Source organism: Gobio gobio (assembly GCF_949357685.1).
Source record: "Gobio gobio genome assembly, chromosome: 8".
Lineage (NCBI taxonomy): Eukaryota > Metazoa > Chordata > Actinopteri > Cypriniformes > Gobionidae > Gobio > Gobio gobio.
Window position 1 is genome coordinate 51,375,066 of NC_137114.1, and position 13,154 is coordinate 51,388,219.

Consider the following 13,154-nt stretch of genomic DNA (forward strand, 5'->3'; position numbering starts at 1 on the left):
GCAAAAACTTTGCAAAACTTAGTAAAATGAGGGAAAGAGGGCGGGATTTTCAAAAATCTACATTTATGAATGAAGTGTTTACCAAGTTCAAACAGGTTATTAATCAAAAAGTATTGTGAACAATCTTTTTTAAGTACACAAAATTTAATACATGACAGTTTACTATATAATTGAGACAAAAAGATATGCTCAGTGATTTCAATATCAGTTTCACAAAATTGACAAGAGTTTTCGTCAATATCAAATTTAGATTTGATAAATTCTTTAGATGGGTATATATCATTTATTATTTTAAAATGAAGTTCTTTCACCTTAGGGAGACATGGAAAGGCAAGATTTGTTTATCAAAAATGGATTGAGTTCGTTTTGTGAATGACGTCATTTGTAATGGACCGGTCGCGCATGCGCAGCCAGAACAGCCTGTGACTGGAGAGGTAGGTCTCAGCAGTGTCTCTGCATTAAATAATGAAAATATGCTGTATTAAGTGAATTTGGGAGTTGGTATTAATTATAGAATTGCCATAAAAACGGAAGTTTGTTTATGCGTGTTTTCTGCTAACAGTTCGATGTATTGTTTGTTTTATGTTGCCGCCCGCGCGCCGAATTAGAGCGCTCGGTTTTCCTGTTAATACATTTCTCCACATATAATTTTGATGGATTGAGTGTGTGTAAATGTCGTTTAGTGTAGTAAATGTGTGTATATTTCACTGTGGTGTTAATGCATGTTAATAGCCTTATCTGTGACCTGTGTGTTAGATGAATTGCAGTTACTGTTAGGGAGAACGGGACTTAACGTGTGTGTGTGTGTGTGTGTGTGTGTGTGTGTGTGTGTGTGTGTGTTGATTGTCTGTTCTCCCTCAATAAACTGCAGACGTGGTCCCAGAAGATCCTGGTGTCTGTGGTGAAATCCACTACATATTTACAAGACAAACATGTTTTGACAGCATTCACTGGTGTGTAATTTGAATGATCCGAATCACTAGATTATCTTGATTAATTCTATTTTACCTTTATGTCTGACATGAATTGTTTAAATCCGTGATGATCACTGGCTAAGTTTATGTATATTGTTAGATACCAATCATAAGAGCTGTGAAAAATGAGCAAATAATCCAGGGATATATGACATAAATGCACTTCGATCATAATCTTGTACAGCAGTTATTATTCAGATTTTGACAATTAACAAGAGAATGACAGAACTAACATTGGGCTCATCATAAATTTGATAGACAGACACATTGATCGCACTTGTTTTCTGTTTTAAAATCAGGATTCACTTGAATCTTCACATTTATCCTCCTTGAACTGATTCTACTTAATATGTTTTATTTCAGACCCAATGGAAGTGAACAAGCAAAGACAAGAACTGGAGTGAAATTTCAAAGGTGATGATCCTCTAGTTTGTTTCAGCCTGTCAACACCAATAAAATGAGCTTAATGTGCCAATTTACAGCAGTTCTCAGACATCTCCTTAATGAATGAGGTAGTGTTGTCAAAAGTACTGACTTCGGTACCAAGTACTGAAATGTAAAAAATGGCCTTTTATTGTGGCCAGCAAATTATTGTATTGCACACCTGTGCAATAATCATGCTGTCACCTGTGCATCTTGATATGCCACATCTGTGAGATTATCTCGGCAAAGGAGAAGTGCTCACTAACACAGATTTGTGAACAACATTTGAGAGAAATAAGCCTTTTGTGTACATTGAAAAAGTCTTAGATCTTTGAGTTCAGCTCATGAAAATTGGGGACAAGAAAGTGTTGCGTTTATAATTTTGTTCAGTGTATATTTGAAAATCAACATAAAACAAATAAAGCTCTATGCACTTTTTAAGCAAGATTCTATTCTGTGGCATTTCCTTCCTTATAATGGCCATCATCAATAGCAACGCATTATAACAGCACACATCCATGCATCAAAACGAACGTGCGCTCTCGTTTCATTCAAATGCAACATGCTGTTAACTTGCATCTCCGTTTTTAATTGTATTTAAAATGAAATATGCATAAAACTTTACTGCATAAAAATATGCAGTTAAGACAACAAGTACTGTTAAAGTTTTTCCACAAACTCAACTGACTGGCTCCTGTATGGTTGTCTGTTCAGACCTTAGAACTGCACATGAGCTTCTTTTGACCTCCTAACTGAACTCCTTCCCACAAACTGATCATAGATATTAAGTGCAAACAATAACCATAAAACCATAATCAAAGTACTCAATATTCAAAGTGCAAATAGAGACCACATTTTCATAAAGCATGATACAGAGCTAAGAGATGGTTGCAACGAGATGGCTTTGCGTGCCTCAGAGAGCCGCTTTCAAACAGCGGTAATGTATTGAAGTCACTTTGAATGTCAGCTCCCGTTTACTTTCACTTTCAATTTCGCAATCGTGCATACACTGTGAATAGGGAGCGGTGGTGCTGAACGCACATTTTAAAATATAAATCTGACACTTCTGCTGCGCAATCCTCCGCCAGGGTCCAGTACACTAACACGTAACACACACTCGTAACACACGCTCAATGCAAGCGCTTCACTAACATGTAACACACGCTCAATGCGAGCGCTTCACTAACATATAACACACACTCGTAACACACGCTCAATGCGAGTGCTTCTCTAACACGTAACACACGCTCAATGCGAGCGCTTCACTAACACGTAACACACACTCGTGACACACGCTCAATGCGAGCGCTTCACTAACACGTAACACACACTCGTAACACACGCTCAATGCGAGCGCTTCTCTAACACGTAACACGCTCAATGCGAGCGCTTCACTAACACGTAACACACACTCGTGACACACGCTCAATGCGAGCGCTTCACTAACACGTAACACACACTCGTGACACGCGCTCAATGCGAGCGCTTCACTAACACGTAACACACACTCGTAACACACGCTCAATGCGAGTGCTTCACTAACACGTAACACACACTCGTAACACGCTCAATGCGAGCGCTTCACTAACACGTAACACACACTCGTGACACACGCTCAATGCGAGTGCTTCACTAACACGTAACACACACTCGTAACACGCTCAATGCGAGTGCTTCACTAACACGTAACACACACTCGTAACACGCTCAATGCGAGCGCTTCACTAACACGTAATACACACTCGTAATACACGCTCAATGCGAGTGCTTCACTAACATGTAACACACACTCGTAACACACGCTCAATGCGAGCGCTTCACTATAACGTAACACACTCGTAACACATGCTCAATGCGAGCGCTTCACTAACACGTAATACACACTCGTAATACACGCTCAATGCGAGTGCTTCACTAACATGTAACACACACTCGTAACACACGCTCAATGCGAGCGCTTCACTATAACGTAACACACTCGTAACACACGCTCAAGGCGAGCGCTTCACTATAACGTAACACACTCGTAACACATGCTCAATGCGAGCGCTTCACTAACACGTAATACACACTCGTAACACACGCTCAATGCGAGTGCTTCACTAACATGTAACACACACTCGTAACACACGCTCAAGGCGAGCGCTTCACTAACACGTAATACACACTCGTAACACACACTCGTAACACACGCTCAATGCGAGCGCTTCACTAACATGTAACACACACTCGTAACACACGCTCAAGGCGAGCGCTTCACTATAACGTAACACACACTCGTAACACACGCTCAATGCGAGCGCTTCACTATAACGTAACACACACTCGTAACACATGCTCAATGCGAGCGCTTCACTAACACGTAACACACACTCGTAACACACGCTCAATGCGAGCGCTTCACTAACATGTAACACACACTCGTAACACACGCTCAAGGCGAGCGCTTCACTAACACGTAACACACTCATAACACACGCTCAATGCGAGCGCTTCACTAACATGTAACACACACTCGTAACACGCTCAATGCGAGCGCTTCACAAACACGTAACACACACTCGTAACACATGCTCAATGTGAGCGCTTTACTAACATGTAACACTCATAACACTCGCTCATTGTTCTCGTCGCGTGATCAGTGCTGCGAACTATGTACGACTCGAACAGCTCAGCTGATGGAATTAAAGCGACTGTTATCTACCTGAATTAAATAGTTTTTATTTCTATAAAAAGCAAAACTAGAGTGGAGGCCTAAACATAGCGTTGGCATATTCTATCCTAACTTTTCAGCTCGACAAGAAATCTTGTCACAGTTTAGTCTCGCGGCAAGAGATCTTGTCACACCCCTAATAATTAAATTTTAAATGATAATACTAAACGTCATTACGTTTTATTGTGGTTTATCGTGAAACCGGTAATCGCCCTATCCCTAGTAACGTTGCTGTCTGACCATAGAATTACCGAAATGGAACGATATTACATGACCAACAGAGGACCATGTGGGAACGTTCTGTTAGCGTCCCAAATGTCCTCTTTGTAATGTTGCTGTGTTACCATAGAATAACCAAAATGGAACATCCCACTAAAGTCATATCAGGAACCTTGTACTGCAGCATGTTCATAACCAAAACCGGACATTTTAGGAACATCCCTAATGTTCTATGCCTGGTTTCTCCCAAGGTTTATTTTTATCCATTAGGTCACCTGATGGGGTTTTGGTTTCCTTGCCGCTTTCGCCTCTGGCTTGGCTTGCTCAGTTGGGGACACTACATTTTTCAACTAAATATCCAAATAAATCTAATTATTAAACTAAATTAACCATATAAACTTAATTACTGATCTAAATCCCACATTGTCACTGTATGATAATTGAAATGAACTGATGACATCACCATTTTCTCCAGAACGGCTATACGGCCGAATAAAATTCTGTTGCATTATTTCGCTGTTTAACACTGTGAAGCTGCTATATAAATAAAGTTGACTGGACTTGACTATGAAGGTTCGATATTTTCATCACATTTAGAAAACGTCCCCTTCTACGTGGGGTTAGATCCCCCGTTTTAAAATTTCAGTACCGACTAGGTACCGGAGTCTATACTTTTGACAACAACAGAATTATGTGAAAAGAGTGAACTTTTGGCTTTTCAGCAGCTCAGTTAAACATTATGGCCTGTACTTTTTAAATGCAGATGGAATCAAAACACAGTGATCACAGTTCACACCTGCAGTGAAGCCCCTCCCACAACAATTCACCAATAAATACTGGGAATATTCACATCATCCTACAAGAGAAGGACAAACTCCAGGTGTAGCAGCTGAAATCTGTGTGACTGTTAAAGATGGAGTTTATTAAAGAGGAGATTGAAGACATGAGGGATCCAGAACCATCCAGAATAAAACATGAAGATACTGAGCAACAAACAGGTTGGTGTCCATTCTTGATTCTTCATTGTTGACTGATTTGGTAGATATGGATTAATCAGCATATGGATGGTAAATTATCTGAAATGCATCTAAATGATCATAACCTTGTATAGCAGTTGTCAAGCGTATTTTAGCTATATTAACAAGTGAATGACAGAATAAAACTTTGCCTCATGAAAGATCTGATACCTGATCTCTGTAGCTTTCTGCTATTAAATCAGGGTTCACTTGAACTGATTCTAACTTTATGTGTATTTTAGACCAGGTGGAAGTGAAACAGCAAAGACAAGAACTGAATGAAGAGGAGGAACAACATACATTTACAACTCAAAGAACAAAAGCCAAAAACCTGCTCATCTGCACTCAGTGTGGAAAGAGTTTCCAAAGTAAAGGAGACTTTGACAAACACTTGAGAATTCACACTGGAGAGAAACCGTATACATGCCCTCAGTGTGGAAAGAGTTTCACACAAAAAGCACACCTTAACACACACATGAGAATTCACACTGGAGAGAAACCGTATACATGCACTCAGTGTGGAAAGAGTTACACATATTTAACTGAGCTCAATTATCATCTGCTCCGTCACTCTGGAGTTAAACCATTTAACTGTGATCAGTGTGGTAAAGAGTTTATTTCATCATCACAGCTAAAAAAACACCTGATAGTTCATTCAGATGAGAAGCCTCATGTGTGTTCTCACTGTGGAAAGAGTTTTTCAAGGCTGGATAATTTTAAACAGCACCAGAAAACACACGATGAAGTGAGAGATCATGTGTGTTCGGACTGTGGGAAGAGCTTTACTAGAGCTATAAGTCTGAATTGGCACCAAAGAATTCATACTGGAGAAAGACCTTATAAGTGCTCATATTGTGATAAGATTTTCAGTAATTCTGGACTCCTGAAATCACATGAGCGATTTCATACTGGAGAGAAGCCGTACCACTGTACTCAGTGTGCGAAGAGCTTCACCAAATCAAAGTATCTAGAGACTCATATTAAAAAGCATTGTTCTGTGTCACAGTGAGCAAATTTTTTTGTAAATCATATGGATTCACATAAAGTAAACGTGCAGTTTATTACCTAATAAACTGACGTTGCTGTGAAATGCCACAAGATTTGTGTTTTATATGTTGGACAAGAAGAAAATGATTTATTTATTCTTTGATTGGACGCTTACTCAGAAATACCAATTAAAAGAGACTGGAAACAAATGTAAGAAAAACAACAATCAGTTATTTGTCAATATACGAAATAATAAAAAAATTATCAACGCAACACTTTTGTTTTAGCCCCCATTTTTCATGAACTGAACTCAAAAGATCTAAGACTTTTTCTATGTACACAAAAGGCCTAATTCTCTCAAATATTGTTCACAAATCTGTGTTAGTGAGCACTTCTCCTTTGCCAAGATAATTTCACAGATGTAGCATATCAAGATGCACAGGTGACAGCATGATTATTTCACAGGTGTGCCTTAGACTGGCCACAATAAAAGGCCACTTTACTGCTATTGGGGGCTCCGAAAACCAGTCAGTATCTGGTGGGACCACCATTTGCCTCACACAGTGCAACAGCTGTTTTCAGCTTCCAGGAATTGTGTACAGATCCTTGCAACATGGGGTCATGGATAAATGGCACAACAATGGGCCTCAGGATCTCGTCACGGTATTTCTGTGCATTCAAAATGGCATCAATAAAATGCACCTGTGTTCGTTGTCCATAACATACGCCTGCCCATTCCTTAACCCCACCGCCACCATGGGACAATCGATCCACAACGTTGACATTAGCAAATCGCTCACCCACACAACGCCATACATGCTGTCTGCCATCTGCAATGTACTGTGAAGACCAGTATTCATCCGTGAAGAGAACACATCTGTCCAAAGTGCCAGACGCCGGTGAATGTGAGCATTTGATTCAAGATTCAAGATTCAAGAGTTTTATTTGTCACATACACAGTTATATACACAATATACAACTGGCAGTGAAATGTAAACAGGTCCGCTCCATGGACAGTGCAAATAACAGTTACAAGAAATTAAAATAGAAATAGAATAAAATTAGAATAAAAAGTATTAACATAAGTAGAATTATAAATAAATCAAGTAAAAGATAAAAATAGGAAATAAGATAAAAAATAAAAATATAAAAATTAAAATATAAAAATATAAAAAAATAAGTGGATATGATAAGTGAGATAAACTGTAGACTTAGAAATAAGTGGTTAACATAAATATATATATATGTATATATAAAGAAGTATAATGTGCAAGGTTTATTACAGGTTGTTACGCAGTAACAATAGGAAAGTAAAGTGCAGTGCAATGGCAGTATGTGGATGTTAATGTTTAAACTGGATGTTTATGTGTGTGCGGGGGTGAAGTGAAGTCACGTGACTGAGTTCAGGAGTCTGATGGCCTGGGGGAAGAAACTCCTCCTGAGTCTTTCAGTCTTTGCCATCAGGCTACGGAAGCGCTTACCAGATGGCAGCAGGGTGAAGTGAGAGTTTGCAGGGTGATTAATGTCTCTGATGATTTTAGTAGCTCTACCTCTGCAGCGTTTGGTGTAGATGTCCTGCAGAGACGGGAGAGCTGAGCCTGAGATGCGCTCGGATAAGCGCACCACTCTTTGCAGGCCTTTGCAGTCGTGACTGGTGCTGTTCCCGTACCACGCTGTGATGCACTGAGTCAGGACACTTTCTATCGCCCCTCGATAGAAAGTTTTCAGGATGGCTGGTGAAACCCTGAATTTCCTCAGCTGGCGCAGGTGGTACAGTCTTTGCCTGGCTTTTTTCACCTGTGTCTGGATGTGTGTAGTCCAGGTCAGATCCTCGGAGATGTTCACACCCAGGTATTTGAAGCTGCTCACTCTCTCTACCGGTGTCCCGCTGATCATGAGAGGGGAGTATGACCGATGCTGTCTCTTCCTGAAGTCCACAATCAGTTCTTTGGTCTTGTTAACATTCAGAGAGAGACAGTTGTCCTGGCACCATGATGTCAGTTGCTCCACTTCGTCCAAGTATGCCGTCTCATTGTTGTTGGAGATGAGACCCAGGACAACAGTATCATCAGCAAACTTGATGATCGAGGTGGAGCTGTGTGTGGACAAACAGTCATGGGTGTAGAGAGAGTAGAGCAGGGGACTCAGCACACAGCCCTGTGGAGCTCCAACACTCAGGGTGATGGAGGTGGAGGTGAACTGGCCTACTCTCACCGCCTGGGGTCTGCCAGTGAGGAAATCTTCAATCCAGAGGCAGAGAGAAGAATTCAGGCCTAGATCCAGGAGTTTGTGTGTTAGCTTAATGGGAACTATGGTGTTAAAGGCTGAGCTATAGTCAATAAATAGCAGCCTGACATAGTTCCCACTTTTGCTGTCGATGTGAGTGAGGCAGGAGTGAAGGACGTGAGAAATGGCATCTTCAGTCGATCTATTGGGACGATAGGCAAACTGAAGAGGGTCCAAAGTGTCAGGAATGGAGGAGCAAATGTTGTTTTTAATGAGTCTCTCAAAGACCTTCATGACTAAAGATGTGAGAGCCACTGGACGATAGTCATTTAGGCAAGAGGGTTTACTGATCTTAGGTACAGGGATGATGGAGGATCGTTTGAAGGAGGTGGGGACAACAGATGTAGCAAGGGACTCGTTAAATATGGATGTAAAGAGCCCTGCGAGCTGATCAGCACAGGACCGCAGAACACGACCTGAAATACCATCCGGCCCAGCAGCTTTCCTGACATCCACACGTTTGAGTGCTCTCCGAACCTCGTCCTCCGAGACAGAGATCACGTGACTGTTGCTGCTCTGAGGGACTCTCTCTGACGCGTCACTCGCCGGAGTCGCGCTGCCGCGATTACCATCAAAGCGAGCGTAGAAAGAGTTTAACTCGTTCACCAGCAACGGATCAGCTCTCACCTCTGCAGAGGATTTAGTTCCCAAAGCACAGATGGTCCTCAGTCCCTGCCACATCCGCCGGGAGTCGTTGAGTTGGAAATGAGATTCCACTCGGTCTTTATAGCGGAGTTTTGCGGCTTTAACGGCGCGCCGGAGGGCGTAACATGAAGCTTTGTACACCCTCATATCCCCCGTTTGGAGACCGGCATTGTACGCGATAGTGCGCGTGTTAACTGCAGTGCGGATTGAACTGTCCACCCATGGTTTCTGATTAGGGAAGGACGTTATAGTTATTGTTTGTGTGGCTTGCTCTGTCAGTGTGTTGATAAAGCAGAGCGCCACTTCTGTGAACTCGCTGACGTCTTCAGAACTCGCGCGGAACATGTCCCAGTCGACGTCATCAAGAGCTGCCTGTAGCGTGATCTCTGAATGGGATGACCAGCGTTTGACTTCCCTCCTCACCGGGGGCTCTTGAACGAGCCTTTGTTTATATTCCGGTGTGAGGAAAATGGCGGCATGGTCCGATTTGCCAAAAGCTGGCTGTGAACGAGCTTTGTAGGCGTTCTTAAACGGAGAGTAGCAATGATCCAGTGTGTTTGCTCCTCGTGTGGGACAGGAGACATGCTGGTGAAAGTTTGGCAATACTTTCTTTAGGTTAGCTTTGGTAAAATCACCCGCGACGATGAAAGCAGCGTCGGGGTGTTTGTTTATGAAGCCACTGGTCACATCATGGAGGGCAGATAAAGCCAGCCCCGTGTCTGCCTGTGGTGGAATATAAATGGCAGTGGCGATGACCGAGGAAAACTCCCTCGGCAGGTAGAAAGGCCGGCACATGAGAGTTAAATGTTCCAAGTGAGGCGAGCAGGATCGCGAAAGAATGGAGATGTTCCTAGGATCGCACCATTTCTTGTTTATCATGAAACACACTCCACCGCCTTTAGATTTCCCGGTCTCGGCTGTTCTGTCCATCCGAAAAACAGAGAAGTTCTCGGACGGCGTCACGGCTGTATCCGGGACCGCTGGCGTGAGCCATGTTTCGGACAGACAATAGATGTTGCAGTCTCTCATGTCCCGTTGAAAACTTATCCTGGCTCTAAGATCGTCCATCTTATTCTCCAAGGATTGGACATTTGCGAGCAAAATGCTCGGGAGAGGAGGACTGAATGCTCTTTTTCTCAGTCTGTTGCGGATCCCAGCGCGTTTCCCGCGGTGTTTTTTGAATCTTCGCCGTCGACTCGAGTGGCCATTGTTCAACTCGGCGTCCCGGCGAATCTCAGATGGAAGATTGGAGAAAGTGTCCTGAAACAGGTCAGTGTAGCGGTAACCAATTTCCAGAAGTGTTTTGCTGTCGTAACAGATCAAAGCAGATGATCCGTTGGAAAAAATAGAGAGTAAAAGAGAGTAGAATAATAAATAAAAGCAAAGTCTTAGCGGAGCGACCTGAACGGCGACCGAGCACGGCGGCGCCATCTTAATATCCATCTTAATATTTGCCCACTCAAGTCGGTTACGACGCAAACTACAGTCAGGTCGAGACCCTGATGAGGACGACAAGCATGCAGATGAGCTTCCCTGAGACCGTTTGTGCAGAAATTCTTTGGTTATGCAAACCGATTGTTGCTGCAGCTCCCTGGGTGGCGGGTCTCAGACCATCTTGGAGGTGAAGATGCTGGATGTTGAGACCCTGGGCTAGTGTGGTTACATGTGGTCTACGGTTGTAAAGCCGGTCGGATGTACTGCCAAATTCTCTGCCTTTGTAGATGGCTTATGGTGGAGATATGAACATTAAATTCACGGGCAGCAGGTCTGGTGGACATTCCTGCAGTCAGCATGCCAATTGCATGTATAACCCCTACTGTTGGAACCACCCGCTCCAAGTGGGACTCAAACCCGGGTCCGTCAGCATTAGAGTCGGATGCAAGGAGGCTAAAGGCTGCAACCTCTAGTGTCAGTCGCTAGAGCGTCTCTTGAGATCAGAGGAGTGAGGTTTACTCGCACAGCGACTACTAGCTGACCTCCGTTTCACTCACCCCCTAAACCTCACTCCCATCCGGGTCACGGCACCAATGTAACCCCTCCTGTTCGAACCCCCCTCTCCAAGCAGGACTCGAACCCGGGTCCGCCGGCATGAGAGTTGGGCGCTCTAACAAGGAGGCTAAAGGCTGCAACCTCTAGTGTCAGTCGCTAGAGCGTCTCTTGAGATCAGAGGAGTGAGGTTTACTCGCACAGTGACTACTAGCTGACCTCCGTTACACTCACCCCACTAAACCTCACTCCCATCCGGGTCACGGCACCAATGTAACCCCTCCTGTTCGAACCGCCCTCTCCAAGCGGGACTCGAACCCGGGTCCGTCGGCATGAGAGTCGGATGCAAGGAGGCTAAAGGCTGCAACCTCTAGTGTCAGTCGCTAGAGCATCTCTTGAGATCAGAGGAGTGAGGTTTACTCGCACAGCGACTACTAGCTGACCTCCGTTACACTCACCCCCTAAACCTCACTCCCATCCGGGTCACGGCACCAATGTAACCCCTCCTGTTCGAACCGCCCTCTCCAAGCGGGACTCGAACCCGGGTCCGCCGGCATGAGAGTTGGGCGCTCTAACAAGGAGGCTAAAGGCTGCAACCTCTAGTGTCAGTCGCTAGAGCATCTCTTGAGATCAGAGGAGTGAGGTTTACTCGCACAGCGACTACTAGCTGACCTCTGTTACACACACCCCGCTAAACCTCACTCCCATCCGGGTCACGGCACCAATGTAACCCCTCCTGTTCAAACCACCTTCTCCGAGTGGGACCCGAACCCTGGTCTGCCGGCATGAGATTCGGACGTGCTGACAAGGAGCAACCCCTAGCTAGTTTTACTTGCACAGCAACTACTAACTGGCCTCTGTTACACATGCTCCCTCAATACTTGCTACATCTGTGGCATTGTACTGTGTGATAAAACTACATTTTAGAGAGGCTGGCCACAATAAAAGGCCAAAGGCACACCTGCGCAATAATCATGCTGTCTAATCAGCATCTTGATATGCCACACCTGTGAGGTGGATGGATTATCTCGGCAAAGGAGAAGTGCTCACTAACAAAGATTTGAATATTTGAGAAAATAGGCCATTTGTGTACATAGAAAAGTCTTAGATCTTTGAGTTCAGCTCATGAAAAATGGGGGCAAAAACAAAAGTGTTGCATTTATAATTTTGTTCAGTGTATACTGTCTACGATAAAATCGTAAGTGTTGTTTTGATGATCTGACATTGAGTATTTCCCTCACTTTACAAAAGCCAAACAGAAACACACCTATAGAGAGCGTGCAAACGCTCTGTGATGTACTCTAGCATGTTAGACTTAATGTTAATATTAAGATACCTACTTTTTAGACACCATATTGCCTGTTTTTGCTTTATTTCGCCAAAGAAAGAAGTTCCAAAAAAATATCACAGCACTGTTTTGCGTCTTTGAGCAACACATGACGGGAAAGACGGCAATCTCAATGACCCTCTTATGCAGTGAAATCCTTCATTCTTGAATGAATCGGTTGAATCTCACATTAACAGTGACTAGTTGCCACCTACTGGCGGTTTTAATTTCACATTTAAAGTATCTTTTGTATTTTAAATAACTTCAAATATCAATATTAAACATTTTTTTGTTTAAAACGTCAAAACACAGAGCCAATAGAAAAAATCCTCAGCTTTGAGCCCTGTAATTAGTAAATTAAAAGTCAAAGGCAAATAATTAGGTGCACGCAATACAACCACACTGCTTTTATTTTTATTTTACAGAAACTGTTTGCACCTTCACTCAAATGTGTTCACGATCATGTAGGACAGCTTTCAAGAAAGCTTTGCTGTTAGCCCTTAAATATGTTAGCTAACATTAAAAAAAAAATTATGCAGAATGTGAAGTTTTTAACAAGGCATGAACTAATAAAGATT

At 43.1% G+C, this 13,154-nt stretch overlaps 1 long non-coding RNA gene across 1 annotated transcript; it reads left to right on the forward strand.

Annotated features, from left to right (window-relative positions):
• The first annotated feature begins 384 nt into the window (after positions 1-384).
• Positions 385-6,603, forward strand: LOC307130517. The gene is made up of 5 exons (XR_013817048.1): positions 385-434; positions 872-953; positions 1,338-1,388; positions 5,093-5,327; positions 5,588-6,603. It is a non-coding gene; the product is annotated as an uncharacterized lncRNA (long non-coding RNA).
• Positions 6,604-13,154: the final 6,551 nt, after the last annotated feature.